The sequence below is a fragment of the Erpetoichthys calabaricus genome, chromosome 3, assembly GCF_900747795.2.
Source record: "Erpetoichthys calabaricus chromosome 3, fErpCal1.3, whole genome shotgun sequence".
Taxonomy (NCBI): domain Eukaryota; kingdom Metazoa; phylum Chordata; class Cladistia; order Polypteriformes; family Polypteridae; genus Erpetoichthys; species Erpetoichthys calabaricus.
Genome location: NC_041396.2, coordinates 247,411,094 through 247,430,935, shown reverse-complemented (window position 1 = coordinate 247,430,935; position 19,842 = coordinate 247,411,094).

The following is a 19,842-nucleotide window of genomic DNA, read 5'->3' as shown; positions in this document are numbered from 1 at the left end:
TGAGCATAGAAATTCAAAATTATTTACTCAGTGGAAAAACTTCCAAAAATATATTTAATACATGCAAACTGCACACAGTGACTAGGCTACATTTAAAAACAAGGGTTTTGGTGCTGTGAGGCAGCAGCATTAACCAGTGTGCAACCTATATACCCGTTTCCAAAGTATATCACAGGAAATTGGTGAGAAACTGAGGCGAGCCTGGGGACATAATGGTATCCAAAACACTGAAGTTAAGTAACAAATGAACAACTCACTTTGTGGTACATTTATCCACTTGTATTTAAGTTCTCTTCACATATGTGCCAATCCTGTCTTGATACAATTCTGCTGGGCACCTGAAATTAACCCAGCTGTCCAAAATAGTTGAGCCAATAGAGAACTCCTTTGTCTTAATTGACTAATCCAACTTCTAACTGCAAAGGTGTATTTTGTCTGCTGCAGGTTCATTCTTCATGAGCTTTGATGTAGTCCCCCATAGCAGAGCTTCACCTTCCTAAGGTGATGTAGTTCTCATGTTGTGGCACCAATGTAACCTCCCTCTGTTCACACAGATGGCACCCTGTTGCACAAACATTTTCTAAAACTGCTTTCTGTGGGTCTGAGAAACCTATGCAAACAGCTATAGGGGTAATACAGACACCAAACCTGAATGGGATGCCAGCCCATTAAATGTCACATTTGTATAATTTTCACACTTGTTAAATCAGCATTTCTTCCTGCCTTAAAGTGTGGGATTCAGGCCCACATCTCTGGAGAAGACAGAGAAAGCCTGGGTGATAAGAGTTGGAGGACAAATTTGTTTCAGTTTCTGATAAAAATGTTGCACTTCCCATACCCATAAGCCTTCTTAGAAAGCACCATAGACTGGAACTAAACTTATAACTCACAACTCTGAGACAGTAACTCTACTCATTGTGTCATATTCATATTGAGGCTATTGGTCTGTATTCTACAGCACCTTTAATGTATCATAGTATCTTAAAGAATTAAAATATGAGTATGTTTAGTTCTAAACAAATTAAGAAACGCAATCCAAAAAGGGAGACACTGAATTGTCCTGGGTTGAAATCGTGGTCAGTTCATTATTGTAGCCAAAAGATTAGATAATGGCCTGTCCAAGACTGAACACAATAAAATGGACCAGAAAATTAAAGTGATTAGGGGCTAAACCAGTACTGATATAATTTCCTGGCCCACCAATAGCAACAAAAGTACAGTATATCCATAAAAAACAAGACGAGAAACCAAAAACAAAAGCAAAGTCAAGGGGCAAAAAGAGAAATCTGAAAATGGTCAAAAGAATAATAAAAAGTCATATTAGTCCTGAACAAAAGGGGAGCCAAGCAACAACAGCCAGAAAAGTTAGATTAATGCAATAAAATAGCATATATAGAGCAGACAAGCTCACACACGAAAGCTTAGGGAAAGGGACTGGAACAAAGTTACAAATAAGCCAAAAATATGAACAAGGATTAAACATTGGAACAGGAGAAAAGTTCACAATTCACAAGAAGTTAAAAATAATACAAAACAAATATACAGTTCTGACAATGAGTTGCTATAAAAACACACAAGGGACAAAACAGCCAGAAGCAAAACTGAGAAGTCTTGGTAAAATTCAGAGTTGAAGTAACAAACCTTGAGATCAAAAATGTGATTACACAGTAAATAAGCTATTTTTGAACTATTCGTTTAGCAAATGATCATTCTGAAGTTTGTGGTTCATCCAGAAAGCTTGGAAACCATGTCCTGTGTACCACCATCTTAAAGAGTACAGAGATGATCACACAGGCACCCGGTAATGTGGTTAGCAACAGAGTTATTGCAAACAACAAAAATCAGTGACAGTAGAATGAGAATAGCACAATATGGCAGTGCTTACAGCAGAGGTGAGGTTACAAAATGATGCCATGATAATGTCACCAAAATGACTAAAAAATGTTTACAACAATAATACAATCTGAAAATGACAAATTTATGAAAAATATCAGCACCCATAACTTCAAACAAATTCTAACATTTATAGTCTATGTTCCAATATGTGTTTAGTTTGAATAGAAACTGTGGTGCCATATGCAAGTCTACAGTAAGTGTACTTTAGACTGGTCACCATTTGGAGTTGATTCTCTATATATCTGAGTGAACCCAAATGGCACAGCAGTGAATAAGTTTACTCCAAGACGGTGTTCAACATGAAAGGTAATATATGAAATTCAAATTGAGTCATACTAAACATTTTATTATTACTATTAAATGGCTAAGGTTAATCTTAGCAGAACTCATTTGAAAACATGACAGAAGTGTCCTGGGTAGTCTAAGCACTTATCTCTAGCTCATCCCAACATTATCAGTATTTGACTAATGTGTATTTGACATTTTAATAGTCTGTGATCTAATTGCACTCCTACACTACCTTATGTTTCTTGACAATGTAAATTTATATTTAGTAGTCTTGAGTAAAGGTGTCTACTAAATAAAGAGCAATAGTAACAGGAACTAAATATGAAGGGGCCTAGATCTGCTCTTTATTAGGAAAGCTGTGTCTTGTCCTTTTATGTTAATCATAACCCCCTTAAATAGCATGTGATCACCAACACAAGAGCAGAACTGTGACGATGGTCACAGTGACTGAGGCTATATAAAATAAAAGTTTAACTAGCCAGTCATCCCTGAGGAATATCTTCACACATGGTGCAACACAAGGCTTTGTGTTCTGTATGTCTCACACAACTTTCCATTTGTTAGCTCTATGCAGATTATAACATTCTTATATAACATTTTATATATCTTTCTTATAGTCACTAGGACACAACAATGTTTTTCTGAAGATGCAACAATCATATTTAGAAGGAAATACAAAATCATCTCACAGTGTCAGTATTAACAAAATATTCATAAAGACGATAATTCTAAGGTTAAGTCTGAAAGGTAGAAGATGGTCTGTCAAAATCCAAGTGAGATTCACATCACGGTTTGGGGAAAGCCACAAATAATGAGCACTAGAGGCTCTAGTTTGCTAGTGCAAATGAATCTGAACAATTACCTGGTGGCTCCAGTGGTTGGCATTGCTGCCTCATATATCCAGAGTTCTGGGTTTGAACATCACAGACAAGTTTACCTCTGGTGTAGGATTTCTGTGAAATCCAGTGGTGCTGAGGTGTCACCCGCTGCATGGCTGCACTCGGGTCCTAATCTGGGATCCTGAGGTGGTTTGCCATGTGGTGGGTGCAGCAATGTGCTGCATCAGCGTGTGCTCCTAACCTCCTCTCCTCCTCCTCAAATGGTCATCTAGTGTGAACTTGTCGGAGTTCAGTGGGGCTGAAAAAAAATGTTTGAACCTACTGAACTGCTTGTTTCATTCTTACTTTGTCAATGCAGTCATCCGTCTTTATCTGAGTTGCACTTATTTGTTTTTGAGCTGTAATGGCTCATGAAGTTTTACAAATTTGGTATCTAGACTCTTTTTTCATTATAAGGCACATTCCATGAATGTACTTCTGAAAATGACATTGAAAGTAGCCCCACGTAAGTGTGCTTGTGTAAATCACTGTACTGCTGTTGGTGCCCATGAGTTGTGAGCTACCTGCTGCTAGTATTGGGCATTTGTTTCTGTCATTGCCATTTGTTTTATCTTAGATAATCTTGAAAAATGTCTAGAGAGAGGTGGAAAGAAATTAAACCAATTGAAAATGTAGTGAAATTTTTAAACTGAAGTTAACAGCTACACTTGCTATAAGATGAGTTCACCATGCTAGACATCAGTGAAGACCTGGATTCTCTGTTATATCCTTGACGTAAGCTAATGTGTAAAAACATTTTCTAAAATGACATAACTAACTGCTTCTTAATTAGGTAATTGATGAATGAGCTGTTTAATATCATGGAGAAATCATGGTCTGGATTTTTAAAAGGCTGCACACAAAATATTAATTTTCCCATTTAATATATTGGTAGATAATTGTTTGATATCTGAATTTTAATTTTCTTACCCATTTTCAAGAACACATTCGAATCAGATAACAAGGTATGACTGCATACAGCTGAGCTTAGGAATTCTCTATTTCGGCATTGGGTTAACTGCCCATCAATCCTGCAATGAAGTGAAAGGAAAGTCATGATGGCAAAATATAGTCTATGTCAGAGATGTCTGAGTGTATACATTGCTACAGGTCACTTATAAAGCCCGATCTGTGTATGATTCATTAGTCTAACAAGTAGCCTGTGGTGATGGTGACCAAAAAAAATCATAATCTTACAAAATACAAAAACTATAAACATATAAATGTAATTAAAGTCCCTGAAATAAAATGACTAATCCAATATAATCACAAAATTTGATGCAATCAAAATATAGTCATCATATTTTAACTGCTTTTTACTATGTCCACACTGATGTTTAGAGAATGCAGTATCACTGTCTACTCAATACGTGTTGTTTTGGTGATAGTTTTGTTTAATTATTCTGTTACTAGACATTAAGCCCGTTGCAATAACAGGTGCTAGAACAGTAGTGCATTCTCTTTGAGAATTTTCTTTACGCTTATTTTCCTGTTCCTCTATAGATCTATTTGTTCTTCTGAGTCTTTCTCTTTTAGCGTTTTTCTGACGTTCATTATCTTTTTCTTCTTTTTTGGGTGGCATGTTGTTAGTACTGGCTTGTATGTGGCTGTAATATGTGTCACTGTATTGTGTGTCTTTAATTTTCTCTCGCAGTAATACTGGTTTGTATTTCCATAAAATGCCCATAATTTTCATCCATCCATCCATTTTCTAACCCGCTGAATCCGAACACAGGGTCACAGGGGTCTGCTGGAGCCAATCCCAGCCAACACAGGAACCAATCCCAGGCAGGGTGCCAACCCACCGCAGGACACACACCAAGCACACACTAGGGCCAATTTAGAATTGCCAATCCACCTAACCTGCATGTCTTTGGACTGTGGGAGGAAACCGGAGCGCCCGGAGGAAACCCACGAAGACACGGGGAGAACATGCAAACTCCACGCAGGGAGGACCCGGGAAGCGAACCCATTTCCCCAGGTCTCCCAACTGCGAGGCAGCAGCGCTACCCACTGTGCCACCGTGCCGCCCTACCTGTAATTTTCTCTGACAGTAATACTGGCTTTGATGTCCGTAATATGCGTTTAATTTTCTGTCACAACAGTGGGCAATCAGCAGATTCTCCCCAGCAACTGATGTAATGTGTGGCGTTTAGTTGATAATCATGCTTGTGGCGTCTCTCCAGCAAGTATTTTAATCTGTGCTGGCGTGCAGCTGATTATTGTATGTGTGGCGTCTCCCCAGCAATGGATTTTATGTGCGCGAAAATAAATCTACTTTTAAAAGTCACCCTATTGTAATATCATGAAAATTCGTATATTTAGGAAAACCCCTTCAACGACTGACACATTACACTTTACTGGGCCAGGCTTCTTAATCACAAATCTGACATCCTCAGAGTGAACACTTGCACAACAACAAACACTAATCCCACCTCTTTGGGGAAGCTGGTCTCCACATCTCAGTACCCGATTGGATTTTTTGTGCCTTTTGTTTTAAGTCTCACCTCATTTGCAGAAATCCGATTGGATCAGCCACGTGATATTTTATAGGTCCCGCCCTCTCTGTCTTGTGTGACGTGTCAGGCGGCCTTTGGAGCATCTGCTTTGAAGTGCACAGTGCCCCGCACATGTACACTTCACCAGAAGACACACACACACGGACACTGGACGCACACAGGGGTTTTATTAAAGAGGATTGTTTCCTTTCATACCTTGCATGCTGTGAGTGAAATTTGAAGATGTGGGTCCACCTTGACTGCACATTTGTAGGACCACCCTCTGCCTTTAAATTCTGTCTGTGGGCTAAAGTTATACAGATAGTTTATTGTGAGTTGTGGTGTTCAAATCAAGTTCTGTGTAAGTTTTGTTTGAATTTCAATTTCCTTATTATTTTGCTCTGTTCTCTGATTCTGCCTTTGAATTATGGATTGGACTTGGGTTTTGGCATACCCTTTTTGGTTATTTGTATATTGTCTTTTTCATTCATTTTCTGGATTTACAGTTTTTCTTAGTTTTTCAAAATATAACATTGTTATATTTTTTTCTTTTCTTCTGGAAGGAGAGAGGTCTCCAATTATCCTCTCTCCTGAAGGGTAGTTTTGAGCATTTTGAGTTGTGCTGAAACATATACTAATCATTGCATAAACATATACTGTATGTTAATTGCTTTTCTTAAACAAAGGAAAGTTTGGCTTTTGATAAACAACTATTTAAATCTCACGTCTGACCCTTACCTGTTTACTGGCCATGTCACACATCGTGTCCACACTGAATTAATTTCCTGGTCAATATTTTCCTAACATTTTAATTGAACACGTTAATGTTCACTACGAACTTGCCTTGTACTGTGCTGCTTTCTCATGTAATCTTGTTTGCAGTGTCAGTGTTAAAATTCACTATGAGCCCCACATATGATAAGACTTAACAGTTTTCATCCATCCAGATCTCCTCTGAAAACAGCACCCTGACATGTTTTCTGTTTATGTTGTACCCAAGGTGATCTCACACAGATTGGAATTGCATGTTACTGGCATTGAAAAGCAAATTTATGTGTACAAATTGTAATTATCATCCAATGTGGTGGGGATAAATGGCCATGTCAACAACCTCTAAAATACAGAAACAATGCTGACCAGAAACCACAGAGAAAAAACAAATAGAATTAATGGGAAAAAATGTGAAGTGAAGTCTGACATAAGGCACTATAAAGAATGGCTGCCTGCTCAAAGTCAAGGGTCAGACTGGCGTGGAACTGCCAAGGAAACAACTGAGCAGAAATCCCCTGAGATGAGGGTGCTGTGTATTATAAAAAGGTACTATTAAATAGAAAGGCACTTTTTAAATTCAAGTTCAAATGTCCATTTTACATTAAAAATCAGTCTATTTTTTTTAACTAGATTCATCCGTTTTAGTGGCTCGGGGAGCTGCTGGATATTTCTTGTAGGGTGAGTATGAAATGCAGACAGAACATCAGTACATTGCAACGCCTGCTCTCACCCACACCCTTAATCAATGATTTATTGTTTTGGACATCAGATAACATTTTGCATGCTTTATTTTAAATAATAATTTAATTTGCAAAAATTATTTTTTATTTTGTTTATTACAATATTGTTCCACCATTTTGATTTTTATTTTGGGAAGCACCTACTTTTGTGATAGCAATGGTGCACAATTATTGTCTCATGTTCACCATCACCTCAGGTCAGGTTGGAGAGCATGCGCACACACAACATGATGATGCAGATCAGGATCCCAGTTGTCAACCCCCCAGGCAGACACACGATCCAGTCCCACCCTCTGGAAATGACCCTCTATCTGCTGCAGTCAGGTGTTACGTGGGTGTCTCCTTGGCCTGGTCCAGTCATTCAGGTCCTCAACAATGAATGTCCTGTGAGTCAGATCACTCTCGAAGAATCACACCACATGGCTGTAGTGCCGTAACTGACAGTCTCTCACAATACAGGTAATGTGCCTCATTCTCACAATACAGGTAATGTGCCTCATACGGGACTCCGTGAGCACCAAGTCAAGTCAAACCAGCAGTACCCAAAGATTCTCCAAAGAGACACAGTATCAAAGGAGTCCAGTCTTCTTCTCAGGTTCATGTCTCACTAGCATCTAGCAAAACAGGAAGCACCAGGACTCTGAACACTTGGACCTTTGTCCATTTGCAGAGATAACAGGAGCGCTACACACCCCTTTCCAGCAACCTCATGACCCTCTATACTCTCCCAATCTGTCTATTGACTTCACAGGAAGAGACATCAAAGATATGAATGTCCCTGCAGAGTTAAGTAAACCTCTCAATGTCGTAACCACTCTCTCCACAGACACATTTCTAATAGCTATGCCCATGAGGTCATGCTCACCATGCACAATTTAATATAATATAATATAATATATTTTTAGCACATATTAATTTCCTATATTATGCTAATGACACCCAGCTTTTTTGGTTACTAAGCCTGATTCCACTCTTCCACACTCTTCTCTCTCTGACTGCTGCAGGAAGTGAAATCATGGTTGTCTGCTACCCTTCTCAGATTGTGATAAAACAGAGTTTCTTCCAGTAGGAACTAAAACTGTTTTGGCCAAATGTGATATTTCTTTGACTACTGATAATTCTCTAATCTCATCCTCCTCTCACTTTAGATGTTATTCTTGATAGTAACTTAAAATTTGAAGCACATATTAATGATATCACTCGGTCTGCATATTTCCATCTACGTAATATTAGCCGTCTACGCCCGTTTCTTACAGCTAATAGCACAGCTATTCTTGTACATGCTCTGGTTATATCTCGTATTAATTATTGTAATTCTATGCTTTCTGGACTTCCTCACAAACTCCTCCACAAACTCCAACTGGTTTAGAATGCTGCTGCTCGTAGCATTACCAGAACCCCTTCCACTGAACACATTACTCCTGTCCTTCATCATCTTCACTAGCTCCCTGTTAAATATCGCATTGATTTTAAGATTTTTAGTTTCAAGACCCTTCAGAATTTAGCACCCCCGTATTTCTCTGATCTTCTTCATATCTCTACTCCTTTCCATATTCTTAGATCCTCCTCCTCATCTATTAATCTTATTGTGCATTCTGCTAGCCTAACTACTAAGGGGTTTTAAATCTTTCAGTTGAGTGGCCCCTTACCTCTGGAACTCTCTCCCACAAGACAACCGTAGCATTGACTTTCTTCCTACCTTTAAATCCCACCTTAAGACACACCTCTTTAAGCTTGCTTATTTTGTTTGATATAAATTTTAGTTGTTGTATTTAATTTTAAATAACTGTTTTTATTGTAAGTGTAAGTTTTTTTATTTATTCTATATTACGACCATTGTTATTAATGTATTTTGTAAGGTGTTCTTGAGTGCCTTGAAAGGTGCCTATAAATAAAATAATAATAATAATAATATCTATAGAGCATGCCATCACCTTGATCCTACATACAGTACATGATTTCCTAAACAGGACAGGGGATTATGTACAAACTTCCTGACAGACAGACCTTAGGTGGTCCAAGTGGGTGGCCACACCTTATTATTCCTCACTCTTGAGCCAAGTATTCCACAGGTCTGTGTTCTGAGTCCTCTGCTGTGCTCCCTCTACACATGTGACTGTACAGCTGCATCTGATTCTAACATCATTGTCAAGTTTGTTGATGACACAGCTGTGGTAGGCCTGATATCTAACAACAATGAACAGACTTATCTGGATAAGGAGAAGAGTCTGTCACACTGGTGTCAGAACAACATCCTACTCCTGATTATTAGGAAGACAAAGGAGTTGATCATGGACTTTGGGAGAAAACAGCAAAGGCACTAACACTGCCTTTCCCTCAATATTAATAGCATCCAGGTGGAGAGGGTGGACAGTTTCTATTACCTTTGTATCCACATCAGAGAGGACCTAACCTGGTCCCAAAACACTGACACCTTGGTAAAGAAGGAATGGCAACGTGTTTGCCACCTCAGATACCTCATGGATTTCAGGCTGCCCTCCAAATTACTAAAGAACATATTCACATCCACCATTGAAAGTATCATGGCAGGAAGTATTACTGCTTGGTTTGGGAAGAGCATGCATCAGGTCTGAAAGGCTCTGCAGAGAGTGGAGTGGTGAGCTTTATGCATAACTGGGTGTACATTCCCTAACTTCAAGGACATCTACACCAAGTGATGCTGGACCAGGGCAAAGAAAATTATCAATGATTCCAGCTATCCAAACAATGGACTGTTTTCTGTGTTGTGGTCTAGTAAACGCTACCACTGCCTAATGACAAGTTCAGAGACTGTGGAGGATTGTTTTTCAACAGTCTATATCCATAATGATTAAGGAAAGTGTGCCTTATTGTTAACTTGCTTACATCAAGGTTGTTTAAGTTATGAATTTATTTATTTAGTTACTATTTATTGTTATCATATATTTACATTTTTTAATGATTTTTGCTATTTATAAAGTTATGGATTATTGTTATTATTCTGCATAAAGGCACAGTCATTGGAGTTGAGCAGTGTACTGTGAGTGAGTACTGTATGTATAATTTGTATGTGACAAATAAAACTGAATTTAATTTGATTTAGTAACTATATATGTAGGGAAGATCATTAGCAATAATTTTTCATCCAAGTTTCTGAAATCTTTTGAGGATTATGAGCAACCGAAAAGCCAAATAGGGAACATGATTTTAGACAGTCAGGACTTTTCTTTGTTAAATTGATTTCCAAGTCTTTTTCTTTGTGTGTTGGATTTTATTGTGGTACTTCCGATTTCCCACTGACCTTAGCCAGTTTGATCATTTTCATGTACACCCATCTACATAATTTTCTTTTCCTGGCATTTCAGTTTGCCCTTTACCAGTGAATTTTACTCAGTGCACATACAATGACAGAATCACCAGTTGACCTAACCTGCATGCCTTTGTGACGTGAGTATAAAATTCATACGGATAACAGGGGAAAAATGCACACTCCACACAGACAGCAACTGGGTGTAAAATATAAACATAGAACTCTGGAGCTACCCATAATTAAAATAATAAATCAAAACATATTAATATATGAGTTTGGCATTTGCTCCTAGATTGATGTCTGCCTTGTGCCTCATGCAGTTGGAATAAGTGGGTTCTGCGAATGAATGAATAATGAAAAGAGGTACCAGATGACACAGTACAGAGAAAGCTACACAATTAGGGAGAAGATGGAGGTCTTTCTTATGGCAGCATGGTTGACAGTGGGCTTTATACTCTGTTCAAGCTTTGATATATAAGTTGAGTAATAGACCTAGGCAGCAGTACAGATGAAGGGAGCTGTGGGTGCAAATATGTCCCCGCAGGACACTAGAAGGCAGGTGTCCAAGAAAAAAAGAGGAGAGGCATGCCCAAGTTAGTGCTAACCAACTATGCAGTACCCTCTTCTACCTATTGAGTCTGTTACTACAGCTCCAGAAACTATTGTTGCTGTGGAAAACATCTTGTGTTGTTCACATTCCAAAGAAGGCAGGTACCTCTTCACCTAATAAATGCAGAAAAGGGGCCTTGACATCTCGCATCATGAAAAGCAATCAAGAAGTTAGTCCTGGACTATATCATACCTTTTGGGAATTGTCTTTCAGAATGACTGTGGTGTATCTACCTGACAAAGATTGGAGTGGAGGATGTGGCTATCAGTCTGGTGCACAAGGCTTTGAGGGTTATGTTTTTTGATTCTCCAGTGTCTTCAATACCATCCAATCATCTCTGTTAAGAGGTAAACTCAGAGATGTGCAGGTGGAAGAGCTTAAGATTGTCTGGATAATGGACAATCTATCTGCCAGCCCATATTTTATGAGGCTCAACGACTGCTTCTGATGTGGATGTGTGCAACACTGGAAAACCACAAGGAACAGTTCTGACAGTATTTGTGTTCACCTTGTATAACTTGGACCATAAATATAAAAACAGGTCATGTCACTTGCAGAAATTTTGAAAAGATTCTGCCCTAACAGTGTGTATTAAAAAGGAGTATAGGGCTCACATGAAGAAATTTTATTCTTGGTGCAAAAAGAATTGACTGAAGGTGGCAGGCTCAGTTGTTAGACGTACTCTCAACCTACTTGATGTAGTAGTCAGGAAGAGAATGAAGACAAAACTGATGGCAATTATAAACAATTCTGTGCAACATCTGTATGGCACACCATCAATGAATACTTTTAGCGAAGGAATTATTCAGCAGAAATGTGTCAAGAAATGATACTGGAGCTCTTATATACCTGTGGTAGTACACCTTTATAATGCTTCTGTGACTACTCTTACCTTTACCTAAGTTAGAAGTTTTTCTTTTTGTAAATCTTGTATGTGTTTAACATGGAGTTACTGTTGTTGTTTGCTATAATATGTCTTGAGCTGCTGTTAAAAGCTAAGTTTCTCCTTGGGTATCTATCTATCTATCTATCTATCTATCTATCTATCTATCTATCTATCTATCTATCTATCTATCTATCTATCTATCTATCTATCTATCTATCTATCCATCCATCCATCCATCCATCCATCCATCCATCCATCTTGGCTGACAGATAGCAAAATGTGGCCAAGCACTGGCATAGCTGTAGCCAGGCTGTCTGTTCAAAAGTGAGCTTTGAATAAGACTTGCATGAGATACATAATCTTCTATCTAACCACTAAAGACAGTACATACAGTATAGCAGTCCTTGAACTGAAGAAGAGGGACCAATTAGCTCCTTTATTTGATGAACAGCCTAGACATGACCCTCTAACACAATCTGACAGGTCAGGGATGTAGGGACAGCTGATGATGACAGAGGGAACTCCATGCTTGATGTTGCTATAGCAAAATAGAACTTATTTGACTCTGTAAATGATCACAGCTGGGCTTTAAAACTGCCCTGAACCAGAGGTGTCACTGATTTGAGAAATGAGAAGAGAGGAGATCTAAAGGCTCAATTGGCAGGAGGAAGAGTGACAAAGGTCATGAGGGAAAAGATTGAGTTGAGAAAGGGGATGTGCTTTAGTGGAACGTAGAAGGTGGACAGTTGGGCAGATCAGCTGGGATTTAAGACATCTGCAGTTGAGTGGCAGCTGGTCCTTACTTACTCTGTTGTCTTTTACTTTACTACTATGGAAACAAAAGAATAAATAAAATATTTCTTCAAAGATCAAACAATCCCAGCGTGGGAAATCTTAAAGTTCATTAATGATGGCACTGGATCAAAGCCATGAGGTTGTCCAGAACACTATGCAAAGTTGAATTTTCATCTCCAAAATGACCACCAAAAGTGGAACCTGAAATGTGTGAAAGCTTTACCTGAGTGGAAGGCTTGCACTCTTGCATGCGAAAATGAGGACTACTGGCTCGATATACCTGGAACTGGCAAAATGTAGTGGGAGGGAAGCAGCAAGCTGATCAGCCTGGGAAACCCATCATGTACTCCGAGCACAAGAAGTTCGCAGTGTAGGCTCGGTCCTGAAAAAGGTAGAAACACAAGTCATCTTTGGATGGAAACCAATGAGCAATCACATCATTGCTTCTCGCTTCCAGTCCATACAAAAACACCTTTTGTGCAAGTGTCAGAAATGAATGATAGCAGGGATGAAGAGAAAGACGCATTGTATGAACAACTGCATAATGTGATCAGCACCATCCTGCGCCACGATATCATGATCTGATGGGTGACCAGAATGCACATATCAGCAGCAGTAGCAATCGGTGTGGTTGAGACCACGTCAATAAAGTAGACTCCAGCCGCAGACGACACACTCTGATGTCTCAGGTTCGTTCAGCAACATGAGACATTATGAGGCCCCTGTATTCTCTTTAGACCCTGCCCACCCTCCAGCAATCTCAGGTATTATCAAGCCTCAGAACTAAACATTTACTTAAACATGACGATATGGTGTTATATAGGTCATACAATTCAATAGCTATAAACTTTGTGTTTTAAAAGTAACACTTAACAGTGAGACTCACAATGTCTATTTTAAAGGTAAATTTACATTTTATTTGCTGTTGTGTTTATTACCTTCAATAAGAAACTGTCTAACTTTATTAGATTAGTTAAAACTTTATTAATCTCATGTAGAAATTCAAAAATAAATAAAGGTAAAAAAATAAATAAAGGTCGGTTTTTGTGTCGAGAATAGTATCGTATAGTAATGGTAATAGAATATTTATGCAAGGAAAACTTTAACATAAACAGGCAAAAGTTTTCCATCCTTCCAGAAAAAATGCTTGTGCTTATATAATAAGCTTCTCTTCGCAGGCTTCAGAGTGTCTGAAGTGCACGGATATGTCCAGAGGCTAAAAACTATCCTTGCTGCAGCTAGATACTTCTCTATAAATAACCCACAATTGACAGCATTAAATATGACAATGGGGATGCCATGATGTCTTTCTGCAGCCTAGATATCTTTGTGTGGGGAATACCTACTTCTAGTACAAGAACATCTGCAAGAAAATGTGGTGGTTGCCTAATGGAAACACCTATAATGAGATTGTCTACATCTGCATTCATAAACAGTGGCAATTGTCGTTCAAGCATTTGAGGGTCTACCAGGGTGCAGACATGGGCTTTGATCACTAACTATTTGTGGCAACTGTCCTCCTGAAGCGCCAAAAAAGAAACAAAAGCAGTGAGCTGTGAGACTGCAATACTGCTGAGCAGTTCCGGCGGAAACTCAGAAGCCACTTCCAGCTGCTCCAGTGCATGAATGACGTTGAAGAATAGTGGAATGGTTTCAACCAGGCAGTCAACGAACCTGCAGAGATGATGATTGGTAGGCTTTAGAGAACACAGTGAGAACAGTGAATACAGGATAGGACGTAGGAGCTGATCAATCTGAGAAAAAATTTGACAAGCCAAAGGGGCCAGGCAAAGGCGGGCATGGAAAAGGAAGAAACTGCACAGAAATACCAAGCACTGGACTGAAAGTTCAAGAGAAGCTGTTGTACAGACAAAAAACAGTGGCAGGAAGCAGAAAGGGACCAAGGTGCAGGAAGTTGCCAACAGGAATGACACCAAGGGACCGTCAATCAATCATTGTGTATGGTCAAGGATATCACTGGCACTCAAAGTGGCACCAGCACACCAATTAAGTCAAGACAAGAAGGACTCACATCAGCAAAGAAGAGCAGGACACACGCTGGGTGGAGCACTTCAAAGAGACCCTGAACCAGGCTGCCTCTGTCATCATCTATGACTTTGACACTATCCCTTTCCAAGAATAACTAGCTTTGGAAATCAGCAAGATAATGGATATAGAAGTCGTCAAGACAATATAACACTTGAAGAGCAACAAAGTCCCTAACCTAGGCCAAATCCCAGCTGAGCTGTTCAAGCACAGTGGCGATGGTGCAGTGCAAATGCTGACAAAGCTGCTGAATGAGTGCTGGTGGGTGGAGCAAGTTCCAAGTGACTGGCAATAGGGAGTGATTTTAAAATTACCGAAGAAGGGCAACCTACCAACTGTAATAGGTGGCGTGGGATTATACTCCTGTCAGGTATATGTCCTGTAAGGTGATCTGTGTGGTTCTTTTTAAGTGAGTCCTACAAGTAGTGAATCACAGACTGCAAGAAGAGTAGTCAGGCCTTAGACAAAAGATCATGCAGCGAACAAAATTTAATGCTGTGAAATATAATCAAACAGAGCCCTGAGTTCCAGAAGACACTCCTGATCAACCTCATTGACTTCAAAAAGTTGTGTGACAGTGTCCACCAGGATTCACTGTGGAACACAGCAAAAAGCTTTAGCATCCTGTTGTGATACGTCAATGTCTTCAAGAATCTCTACTAGGACCCCTCTTCCTGCGTGAGAACTAAGGATAGATGCATTAACATTTTTAACATCGAGACGGGCATCAGACAAGGTTGCATCCTTTCCCTGTGTCTATTTCTTCTCATGATGGACTTCATTTAAGAGGATGATGGTGAAACCAGAGTTCGGTATCCCCTGGAAGGGACCAGTCCCATGTCACTGATCTAGATTTCACTAATGATACCTCACTACTGTCGCATATGATAAAGGAACCGCAAGAAGCGGCCAGGAGCCTGAAATAGGAGGTTGTGAAGACTGGGCTGCCTGTGAAATAAAACTAAGGGAAAAAGTGAGCACAAGCATGAAAGAGGAGGTTGCAAAGATCAGGCTGCGGATCAGCACAGAAAAGACCAAGGCCAGGAGGATCAAACTGAAAATGAATACCACAGTGTGAATGAAGAAGTTGAGCAGTTCATGAATCTTGGGCAGCATGAAAGGTTTCATATAAATACAAATAGTAGGAGTAGGTATTGAATATGCTGTATAGCCAGTTATCTGCAGTGACAGGACTGTCATTTTGAAGTGCCTTTGAGAAATGAGGCCAGATCAGTATAGGAGGTGACCAGGGTGGGTCTAGGAGGAAGGAAGCCCCTTAAACTTGAATTATTTTCTGGGCCTCAACTAGCTGCACTGAGGGAACCACACATAAAAACTAGTATGTGAGCTGAAACTCTAGGAGTAGCTGAGCCTTAAATAACAATTGGTAGTGTGACAGAAAGCAATAAGTATATAGTATATAACACAGAAACAGACTTCTGAGATTGTGATCAATATATATATATATATATATATATATATATATATTAGCAGCTGGAGATCCACAAAGGGAGAAAAAATGAATCACGTATCATAAAGTAGTTTTTATTCCTGAGCTTTCAGCCCCTACCAGGAGCCTTCATCAGAGGATAATGCTTAGACTTACAAGACTCAAAGGCAATATATAGCAAAATTAGGTGGGGGGAGGGGTATTGGTCGTAACGTTTTATTTATTGTGAATATGTTCTACTTAAGTCTGCATATGCTGGGTTTATGCCCAAATGTCTGTTAATGGCATTTTTGTCAGATAGCCAAGATTCAGTCAGCTCTCTGGAACTTTTAGTACTGGCCTTAAATTTTATTTGTACATTGTCCCAGTTAAATGTACGTCCTGTTGATTTTGTATGCGTATAGATCTGTGATCGTGAGTCCTTCCTTCTGACGGCGTTGCGATGTTTCTGTATGCGAGTTGCATTTTTGCATTTCTTTTTGATGTTTGTCCTATGTATACCACTGGGCAAGAACTGCATGAAATGCTATAAACTGCGTTTCATGTTTCTGCTGTCGATTTCTTGGTTTTAGCATTGAAAAGGACAGTGCGCAGATTGTTTGCAGGCTTGTGTGCTATTCTGACGCCTGACTTGGCCAGGATGCGTGCTGCACCTTCAGACACACCGTGTTGATATGGAAGTGTCTACCAGGTGGGATGGGGGGGTCTGGTTCGAGTCAATTGTTTGCTGATTTTTTTGGTGTCTTCTGTGTAGGCATTGTTTAATGAATGTCTTTGAGTATCCGTTTGAAGTGAAAAGATGTACAAGTATGTACGAAGATGTACAAGGGACAATGTACAAGTAAGATTTAAGGCCAGTACTAAAAGTGCCAGAGAACTGGCTGAATCTTGGCTATCAGACAAAAACGCCATTAACAGACATTTGGACATAAACCCAGCATATGCAAACTTAAGTAGAACATATTCACAATAAATAAAACGTTATGACCAATACCTACCCCTCCCCTCACCTAATTTTGCTATATATTGCCTTTGATTCTTGTAAGTCTAAGCATTATCCTCTGATGAAGACTCCTGGTAGGGGCTGAAAACTCAGGAATAAAAACTACTTTATGATACGTGATTCATTTTTTCTCCTTTTGTGGATCTCCAGCTGCTAATATGCAAACCGTATCACAGACCTTCACTTCCATATATATATATATGTATATATATATATATATATATATACATATAGTCCTATTTTGTGTTTTATTATTTTGAAGCTAATCATTTGGATTCTTTCATATATATATTTGAAACTATTCAAAAAAATTAAAGGTTCACTTTGAAAACACATCAGATCTCAATGGCAAAAAAAATCCTGCTGGATATCTATACTGATTTGGACTGAGTAATGTGTTAGGAATGAAAGAATGCCACATTGTTTAATGGAAATTAAAATTATCAACCTACAGAGGGCTGAATTCAAAGACACCCCGAAAATCAAAGTGAAAAAATGATGCAGCAGGCTAGTCCATTTTGCCAAAATCTCATTGCAGCAACCCAAAATTGTACTTAGTAGTTTGTATGGCCCCCACGTGCTTGTATGTATGCCTGACAACATCGGGGCATGCTCCTAATAGATGGTGTTCTAGGGGATCTCCTCCCAGATCTGGACCATGGCGTCACTGAGCTCCTGTACAGTCTGAGGTGCAACCTGGTTGCATCAGATGGACCGAAACATAATGTCCCAGAGTTGTTCTCTTGGATTTAGGTCAGGTGAGCTTGGGGACCAGTCAGTGGTATCAATTCCTTCATCCTCCAGGAACTGCCTGCATACTCTCGCCCCATGAGGCCAGGCATTTCCATGCACCAGGAGGAACCCAGGACCCACTGCACCAGCATAGAGTCTGACAGTGGGTCCAAGGATTTCATCCCGATACCTAATGGCAGTCAAGGTGCCATTGTCTAGCCTGTAGTGCTCTATGCGTTCCTCCATGGATATGCCTCTCCAGACCATCACTGATCCACCACCAATCCAGTCATGCTGAACGATGTTACAGGCAGCATAACGTTCTTCACGGCTTCTCCAGACCTTTTCATGTCTGTCACATGTGCTCAGGGTGAACCTGCTTTCATCTGTGAAAAGCACAGGGTGCTAGTGGTGGACCTGCCAATTCTGGTATTCTATGGCAAATGCCAATCGAGCTCCACAGTGCCAGGCAGTGAGCACAGGGCCCACTAGAGGATGTCAGGCCCTCAGGACACCCTCATGAAGTCTGTTTCTGATTGTTTGGTCAGAGACATTCACACCAGTGTCCTGCTGGAGGTCATTTTGTAGGGCTCTGGCAGTGCTCATCCTGTTCCTCCTTGCCCAAAGGAGCAGATACCAGTCCTGCTGAGGGGTTAAGGACCTTCTACAGCCTTGTCCAGCTCTCCTAGAGTAACTGTCTGTCTCCTGGAATCTCCTCCATGCCCTTGAGACTGTGCTGGGAGACACAGCAAACCTTCTGGCAATGGCACGTATTGATGTGCCATCCTGGAGAAATTGGATTACCTGTGCCACCTCTGTATGGTCCAGGTATCGCCTCATGCTACCAGTAGTGACACTGACCATAGCCAAATGCAAAACTAGTGAAAAAACAAAAGATGAGGAGGGAAAAATGTCAGTGGCCTCCACCTGTTAAACCATTCCTGTTTTGGGGGTCATCTCATTGTTGCCCCTCTAGTGCACCTGTTGTTAATTTCATTAACACCAAAGCAGCCAAAACTGATTAACAAGCCCCTCTGCTACTTAACTGACCAGATCAATAGCCCAGAAGTTTCATTGACTTGATGCTATACTCTGATTAAACAGTGTTCCTTTAATTTTTTCAGCAGTATATATAGTGGAAACCAGGGGATGTATAGCTCCCTAAACACCTGACACACCAGACACAGAAACACAAGTCCAGCACAAGACACATTTTGTTTTAAGTGGGGCAGCACTTTCCCTTCGCTCCCCACTACAGAGCACAGTACACAAGCACAAGCACAGACAGACAGACAGTCTTTTCTTTCTTTTCCTCTTTGTTTCTGTCTGTCTGTCTGACTGACTGACTGACTGTCTGTCCTCCCCCACTGACAAGCTTTGTCTTCTCCCACCCAACACTGGCTCCTTTTTAAGCCGCACCCAGGAGAACTCCAGGTGGTTCCATAGGGAGGTCTGATATTCCGAGGTGCCGTGGAAGCCCAATGTAGGGCTCTGCAACTCCCACAGCTCCCCCTGGCAGCATCTCTGGAACCCAACAGGACTGAGCAGACTAATACCAAGTCCCACATAGTGCTGTGGGATTCAGAGGGGTCGTTACACTCCAGGGGGGCTGCCAAAGAGCTTTTTTTGCTTTTGAAGGGTGCAATCTCCCCCTGTCCTTCCCTTAAGTAAGTGTCCCGGCCGGGTAAAGACACCAGCCACCATCCGTCACTATATATATATGTATAGCGAGAGAGAGAAACAGACAGACAGAACATATAATGTGAAAACGTAAAATTATGCTTGATAACTATCAGAGAACAACACAGGAACAAATGATCTCTCAGCAGAGACAGACTACCATGTCAAATGTTAAGAGAGAGTGTGACTCTTCAACTATCTATTTTAGGAGAGAGGGAATGAAAGAGAGAGAACAACAACAACATTTATTTATATAGCACATTTTCATACAAAAAGTAGC